We start from the raw sequence: 8,867 nt of genomic DNA on the forward strand, positions 1-8,867 counted from the left end.
TACATTGCTTACATTCATAAGGTTTCACTCCAGTATGAATACTTTCATGTCTTTTAAGATTATTCTGACCAACAAAGGCTTTACCACATTCATTACATTTGAAAGGTTTCTCTCCAGTATGTGTTATTTTATGCACTTTGAGATGAGTCTGCTGTGCAAAGGCTTTACCACATTCATTACATTTGTAAGGTTTTTCTCCAGTATGAATTCTTTCATGATTTCGAAGTTGACCATGAGAGGAAAAGGATTTACTACATTGCTTACATTCATAGGGTTTCTCTCCAGTATGTATTCTTTTATGTGCTTGTAAAGAACTTTGATATGCAAAGGCTTTGCCACATTGATTACATTCATAAGGCTTCTCTCCAGTATGTGTTGCTTTATGTATTTGGAGACTAGCATTACATACAAAGGCTTTACCACATTCATTACATTTGTAAAGATTCTCTCCAGTATGTAGTCTTTTATGTCTCTTAAGAACATTCTGACCTACAAAGGCTTTACCACATTGAACACATTTGTAAGGTTTCTCTCCACTATGTATTCTTTTATGTACTTGGAGATGAGAACGATGTGCAAAGGCTTTGCCACATTGATCACATTCATAGGGTTTCTCTCCAGTATGTGTTGTTTTATGTGTTCGGAGTCTAGCATTACATACAAAGGCTTTACCACATTCATTACATTTGTAAGGTTTCTCTCCAGTATGAATTCTTTCATGTCTCTTAAGAACATTCTGACCTACAAAGGCTTTACCACATTGAACACATTTGTAAGGTTTCTCTCCAGTATGTATTCTTTTATGTACTTGGAGATGAGAATGATGTGCAAAGGCTTTGCCACACTGATTACAGTCATAGGGTTTCTCACCAGTATGTGTTCTTTTATGTACTTGGAGAGAATTATGAAATGCAAAGGCTTTACCACACTGATCACATTTGTAAGGTTTCTCACCGGTATGTGTTACTATATGCACTTTGAGATGAGACTGTTGTGCAAAGGCTTTACCACATTGATCACATTCATAAGGTTTCTCTCCAGTATGTGTTCTTTCATGTACTCGAAGAGTACTGGATCGAGAATAGGCTTTATCACATTGATTACATTTGTAGCGTTTCTTTCCAGTATGTATTACTTCATGCATTTGGAGACTACTGTGATGTACAAAGACATCCCCATACGGAATACGTTCAGAAGGTTTCTCTCCAGTACGAATTCTGACATGCCTTCCAGGATAACTGTGACAAGCAAAGGCTTTACCACACTGAGTATTTTCAGAGGATTTTGCTCCAGTGCGACTTCTTTCATGCCTGTAAAGGTAAGTGACACATATGCTTTACCACATTCACTAAACCAATGAATCTTTCTATTTGGAGGAATTAATTTTTAAATTTGGTCTAATTGTGAAGAGAAATCACATCTTAAGATTTTTATCACTTTGCTTACATTCATGGTTTCCCCTTTATTATGAGTTGTTTTGCATACCTGTAATGATAAGAGGGTTACTACATGGTTCAAATTTGTAGCATCCTTTTTCTTTATGAGATTTTGTACAAATTTGAAGATAAATGGAAGATCTCATAGCTTTACCACAGAGTACATTCACAGATTTTCCTATATTGTGATATACACTACAATACTACATTGGAAAGTAAAACCAGGGCAAACAGATAAGAATTTCCACAATCCTAGTACTCATAGGGATTTTCTACAGTGTGAGTTTATGGATATATTCTCAACTGAAGTTGGAAAACCAATTAATTATAGACTTGTATCACACTGAGAAATTTGCTCAAATGTGGACTGCCACATTTATTTTAATTTTTCTTGGAGAGATAGAGGGACACTGCTCATTTCAATATCCCTATGCTCACATGCCTTGTATCCACTGTGACACCAGACATACCTATTAACAATAGAATAATAAATGAAGGACTTCCACATTGCATTCACGCACTTTGGCTGTTTGTTCATCATAGACATGTGGTATAGGAATGAAATTTACTCCTCAACAACATTCTAGACTCTCATAAACTGCCTTCTCACTTAAACTTAGCAAAGACACCATATGAGTAATCAGCTTTACTATGGAATATTTGCTTATTAGAAACATATACTTATCACCTAATATATATCTTTGGCAATATGTGAGTGCTATGAGAAGAGACTGGAAATTCTACAGAGTAGCCGTAACATGTCTATGATTCAAATGGTAATATCTGTTAAGGCATTGTTTCCTTGTCTTCTCTTTTAAAGAAATGCCTTGAAAACACAAATCAGACATCTGACACTGAGGTTTGTGGAGTTGTGAGAATTTAATAATCAATATACTTGAAGCTGTGCTTTTTTCTTTTTACTGTTGCTTTTCTTTAAAAGTTCCAGGACACATTAACATTTTTTCAGAGGCATATTCATACCAACTTGCACATAAAATTACCTTCCATGTCTTCTGGAACTTTGACAATGTTCTTCAATATTATGGTCTTCCCAATTGTATCCTAAAATATAGTACAAAAAAATGTATGATTTATTATTGGAAATTAGGCAAATTTAAGTTACTATCTTTAGTAAACCTAATTTAGCCACCTCATCCTCATTCTCATTCTCAATTGAAATTACAGGAAAGCATCAATAACAAAGAAACAGTTGTTCCCTTATTTTAAAAAGAGAAAGAGCCGAGCGGTGGTGTCACACGCCTTTAAACCCAGGACTTGGGAGGCAGAGACAGGTGGATTTCCGAGTTCGAGGCCAGCCTGGCCTACAGAGTGAGTTCCAGGACAGCCAGGGCTACACAGAGAAACACTGTCTCAAGAAAAGAAAAGTGAAAGAAAATTCACAGTCTTACCTACAGCACTGAGGATCCTGTAGATCTCCAGCATCACATCTTTGTAGAGATTCTTCTGTGGAGGACTCAGCAATGCCCATTCTTCTCGAGTGAAGTTCACATGCACATCATCATAGGTCAATGCATCCTAAAATATTCCATATATGTGTAAAACAGAAACCATGATACCGACATCACTGTAAATGTATGTTTCATTGATAATATATTTGTATGTTTCTAGTGCTTTCCCCACTGATTTCAGAACCAAGAAGTTCTAATGTAATTACCAAGTCATCTTAGAAGGAACCTGAGTAATAAAGTTCACTTCTGTCATTTCTTTGTTCTCTGAATAGGATGTAGCCTTGCAAGAGAAATGTAAATTAAAGAGACAGAGAGAAAGAGAGAAAAGAGAGAGAGAAGCAAGCAGTACTGAGCACACATCAGAGACATTATATGAACAATTACTAACTACAAAAAATGATAGGCAAGCTGAGCGTACCAGCTCATGCCTTTAATCTCAGCACTCTGGAGACAGTGGCAGGTATATCTCTGGTCTATCCAAGGCAGCCAGAGGTATATATTAAGACCGGGTCTTCCCTGAAATAATCAATCAAACAACAAAGATAGAAAGGACTCAGAGGTTTTTACTGGAGTTCCTACAAAGAATTACACATTCACTCCAATTCTCTATTCATCTTCCAGAATCCTGAAGTGTCCCATTTTAATCTGTAACAGTAAGGAGATCCTACTGGAAGGGGATACATCTTTAAACAGATACAAATGGACAGACGAATATTGGCAATGTAAATGTTGATCCTACATAGGACAGGAGATAACTCAGCAGTGGAGCGCTCCTGCTGGTCTTGCAAATAATTGGACTCAATTGCCAGTACAAGGGGGCTTCACAACTCTAGATTATTCCTGAAGGAATCTTCTGACTACTATGGGGACCAGACATACATGATGTGCATATTCATGCATACAGGCAAAATACTCATATTCATTTAAAAAAATCAAAGCAAACACAACAGGTAGGCAGAATGATATGCACCTGCAATCCAATGAATGACTCAGAAAGCTCAGCCTACAAAGCTCAGGCAGTATTAATGCCATGAATACATGCCATACTGAGAAACAAGATATTCTCTCTGCCAAATTTCAAATTTCACAATGTGGAAGATCAACACATCAGGATATGCTTGCCATGCATCAAACCCTACATTCTAGTCCATCAGCTAATAATATAAAAAGAAACTAACAAACAAACAAAGAAAAAGCTAGGCATGTTCGCCCACATTTAATCCCAGCACTCTGGAGCCAAAGTCAGGTGGACTTTTAAGTTTGTGGCCACATGTTCTACACACCTACTTTCAGGACAGCCAGAGCTACACAGAGAAACTTTGTCTTCAAAAACAAAAACAAAAAAAAAATTAAAATTATAAAAATACCAAGCTTGCAAAATAGCTTAGCACTGAATAACAATTGCTTCGCCTTCATCTAATGTGATTTATGTATAGAGTCTACAATGGTCAAGGTAAGAAAATATGACAAAAAAGCTGACTAATTAGATCTAACCACAACACAGTAGACACACACACACAGGAAATGGGTTGAGTCTACAGACACTCAAATCTCATCCCCAATAAGCAATCTAGAAAGGTTCCTCCTACAAAAGCTGCAATTGAGAGGACTGAGTTGGACAGAGCCAGGTTGACTCCATGACCGGCTGTAAACTGACAGTATGGGAGATTAGGCCTAAGTTTCTTTTTCCTAGAACTGGAAAAGTCCAACCAAGTCAATTCCAAAAAAACCACCATCACAGGCCGCCAAGCAGAGATTCGAGGAGTTGCCCCCATCACCATGCCTCAGCCAAGGCTAAACGAAGAATGGTCAACCAGCATTGGTTCCGGAAAGTTCCTCAAATTCCCTAGAACCTTAACCAATCCCAAAGACACCTATACCCCTGGAAATTGAAACAAACAATCAGAATAAAGTTCACCTTCTCCTTGCTGGAATTCCCCTAACTAGCTTTAAATTGAGCTTGCAAAGTTCAAGTCTCTATACATCATAGTGAATGGTAGACCCCCCCATCTGATAGAATTCTGCAGAATAAAACACTTTTGTATACAATTTGAGTTGGGGTCTTGCTTCAGTGATTCTTGGACCCTAACAATATAAGTTGTCCCAAAGAAAGCCACAAAGGAGAAACAAGTATTCAAAGACATCATCCTATCTGGGAGCTTTTTGACTCAATCAACTACATTCTGATCACAGTCATGCATGATGAAAATGCACTGAGTTTAATTAACTTTAATGACCCTAATAGTCTGCAGCAGTCCAAACATATTTCAAATGTCCAAAGTCTCTTATGACACTTTTTTATTTGTTTTTAAGATTTATTTCTTTCATTTAAATGAGTACACTGAAACTGTCTTCAGACATACCAGAAGAGGGTATCGGATCCCATTACAGATGGTTTTGAGACACCATGAGGTTGCTGGCAATTGAACTCAGAACCTCTGGAAGATCAAGCAGCCAGTGCTCTTCACTGCTAACCAATCTCTCAATCCCCTCTTCTGACATACTTGATTGCCACATCTTATGGTCCCTTGGAGATTCTTAAACAATCCATGCTGATGCTAGGACAAAACTTTGCTCTCTCTGTCTAACTGACAGCAGGGCCCCATTAATGAGGACAAATTCCACACAGTTCACTGAATGCAAAAATCAAGCTTGGAGACATCACCCCTATGCTCTACTCTCTTCCAGGAGAGAAGGTACTCTACAGGCTACAGAAAGAGAAACCTGGACCCCCCACCCCTTACACACACACACACACACAAACCCCTACAATTGGTCCTTGCGATGAGCTGGTGCATAATGGTAACAAACTTGAGTGGCCAACCAATGTTTGGTTTAACTTGAGAACCTTGACATGAGAGGGATCCCAGGACTAACACTGACTGGATTTCTAGGAATCTTACAGAAACTTAAATGGCAGGCATAGAGACAGCATGGGTCTGTGCCAAGTCCTCTGCTGATATGCTATGGTTGTTAGCTTGGTGTTTTTGTGGGACTCCTAACAGTGGAGCAGGTGTAACTCTGATTCTTTTGCTTCATCTTGAGACTTTTACGCCTATTAGGTTGCCTTGTCCAATATGAAGGCTTTCACCTTGCCTTTTTCTATGCTGTTTTGTCCTGTTAGGCTGTCCTCTCTTGGAGGTCTGCTCCTTTTTGAAGAGGAAATGGGGCAAGAGGGTGTTGGATCTTGGGGAGAGGAGGATAGGTAAAATGGGGATGGGGGCGTATCTGGGAAGAGTGTAGGGAGGAAAAACAGTGCTCAGGATATATTGTATGACAGAGAATGAATCTTCAATTAATAATGCATAAGCAATTCAATATTGCTTAAATGAAAATGCAAAAAAGGGAAGCAATAATGAAAAAAAGGAAAGCAAAATAGTGAAAACACGGATAGTAGGATTGTGACAGATACAGTTCTCATTCTGATTTTGTAGACTGTGACCATCACACAGGACTGTAAAAATATTGTGTTGGAGGCATACTTCCTTCTTCTGATAATCTAGACCTAGTCCTGGAAGCTCCTAGTCTCTCTACAATCTTACCTGGGTCTAGAATGTTTTGGGCATTTGAGACTTAACTGCTGAATAAAATCACCCTTCCTTTTTCTTCTGAACTCTGGCTGGCTGGTCAACTCAGCTGTTGTGACGAAAACTCCTCTTCATGCTAACAGATTCAAACTGCTTCTTTCACTTCTGACTGAGTTGTTGTGCTCAGCCTCAAATGAACTCTAGCATCCTTTCTCATCTTCTGGCACATTCTCAGTCTCTGGCTCCTTGTTTCTTCACCGAGGTCCAGCTTGTTCTCTCTTTAGCCTGTCTCTGTAATACTCTCCAGGTGAGACTGCCTCCTCCTCTCACCCTCTGAGCTGCTTCCTCTTATGCTGCCTCTCTTCCCTCTCCCTCCTCTTGAGACTTGGGCATATCCTATTCTGTCAGATCTTTCCCTGATTCATCATGTTGCCAGCCACTCAATTAGACATTGCTTTCAAACATGAGTGCTTCCTTCTAAAACGAACATTATGCTCATTGTTTGGGAGCAAACATGTGTACTAAGGGCCGAGCCACACCACAATTAGAAACAGCTTTCTCCACACCCACCCCTACCCCGCCTAGTAAATTAGATAGTTTCTGGGTTCACAATGGGATCAAATACTCTGCAACACAGGAGTTCATGATAAACTCATCTTAGGCCCAGTCTATATCTGTGAAATCAGAAGGTTTGCTCTCAGCAATGTGAAATGCATATCAAGTAGGTAAGAAAAGCAGTCATTTTCTGGTGTTAGCTTTCACTCGTTTGGAATGTGGAATTACAATGCTTCTCATTTCATTCCACACGAATATTCTTGATTGGTTTCAAGACTAATGTTTAAATAACAATTCAATAAAAATAAATATATGGTATTATTCAAAATTGCTACATTAATTATATTATGCATTAAGATTAAATAAACCGAGCAGGGCAGTGGTGGCCCATGCCTTTAATCCCAGAACTTGGGAGGCAAAGGCAGGTAGATTTCTGAGTTTAAGGCCAGCCTGAACTACAAAGTGAGTTCCAGGACAGCCAGGGATATACAGAGAAACCCTGTATCAAAAATACAAACAAACAAAAAACAAACAAACAGACAAACAAAAAACAAAAAAAAGGAAAGGAAAAGAAAAAAGAAAAAAAGAATAAATAAAATCATGAATATGTTAAATGTTTAAAAACATTCTACAAAGCAAAAGTGAGTGTTATCATATAAGGTAATTTACTTAATGCAGAGAAAACAAAGATATGAGTCAGTTATTTAAGACTATTACATGTTCAATTGTAATATATCATCAGTATTTAAATTCAAACAGTCTGCTTCTTAAACTCATTTTTACTTTTTCATGCAATATGACTCATTGCCAGAAAGCAATTTATACCAGCAGCATAAATTCAAAACAATCTAAAGGAAACTCCTAACAGGAAAGCTCATTCCAAAGCTATTTGCCATGCGAAAAACTCTCAGAATTGTCATTAGGATTATGAAGAAATAGTACACATTTTGGCACAATGTAAATTCCATCCGTACTTATTACAGAGCTACAACAATTAAAAGCATTAAAACACTTTTGAAAAAATAAGGAGATGTAGAAGTAGAGAAAATAAAATCCAAGAACATAAGCCCCAAATTATATTCAAGTCTCAATCAAAAGACATAAGGAAACTCAGCCAGAAATAATGGGAACATGACCAGTATTACCTATGATTGCATGTGTATACAAATGGAATAAACACAGACTTCACAACTCCCACAAAAATAACTCAAAGTGACCCCTAACTGTCTCATTTCTGACCCCTCCAGTCACTACTGACCTCACTTCCAGAGGCTCTACAGCTCTCTCTGTATGGAGGTGATCAGAAAGGTGGGCTATGGCTCTGCAGCACCTAATGCCCCTTTGTGACCTCACACAAGGCCAGTCCCACTGAGCCCACACACAAACCAAGGTTGAAGAATAATTTAATGTCTGCTTCCTGCCATGTGGATTATAACACATGATGTAGAATCTGCCCTACCCACCTGCACACCACCATGCACACTTGAGAAACCTCTGCATCTCAGAAACTCCTTGTGGACCCTGGAACTGAAGTTCCCTGAATCACTCCATTCATTGTGACTGGTGATAGTGGAAAGGTAAAAGGATTTTAAATAAATATTGCTAAAGGATGGTCCCCATAACCTCATCTCTACCCATTTCTAAACTATTTGTCAAATTTATCACATAAAACTGAATCTGACATGCAATGCTCAGAACTTCTAGAAACCAGATTTTCAGTTTTGAAATCTGTCTTCTGCACACCAAAAGCAATTCTTGAGTGTGCACACCGGGCAGTGACATTATAAGCTACACAGCTTCCTATGGCCAGAACTGCAGAGCCTCCTCCTCTCCAGGGAATGCACAGACCTCAGGCAGGCTCAGAGGCTAAGGGTCTTTTC

General features: G+C 38.6%; 1 protein-coding gene and 1 pseudogene across 3 annotated transcripts in view; one reads left to right on the forward strand and one right to left on the reverse strand.

Annotated features, from left to right (window-relative positions):
- Positions 1–8,867, forward strand: part of LOC116068856 (zinc finger protein 431-like) — a 193,800-nt gene that overhangs the window by 126,180 nt on the left and 58,753 nt on the right. For 2 of the 3 annotated variants that reach the window (XM_031338949.1, XM_031338953.1), the window contains exon 1: positions 8,386–8,564. The exons of the other annotated variant lie outside the window; for it this stretch is intronic. The gene's annotated coding sequence lies outside the window, so the exon portion shown is untranslated. Of the gene's footprint in view, positions 1–8,385; positions 8,565–8,867 lie in introns of those variants that run through there. 3 annotated transcript variants of the gene reach the window in all.
- LOC116068860 overlaps positions 1–8,867 on the reverse strand; it is a 50,856-nt pseudogene that overhangs the window by 37,878 nt on the left and 4,111 nt on the right.

This window comes from Mastomys coucha, unplaced genomic scaffold (assembly GCF_008632895.1).
Source record: "Mastomys coucha isolate ucsf_1 unplaced genomic scaffold, UCSF_Mcou_1 pScaffold22, whole genome shotgun sequence".
In the NCBI taxonomy this organism is placed as follows: domain Eukaryota; kingdom Metazoa; phylum Chordata; class Mammalia; order Rodentia; family Muridae; genus Mastomys; species Mastomys coucha.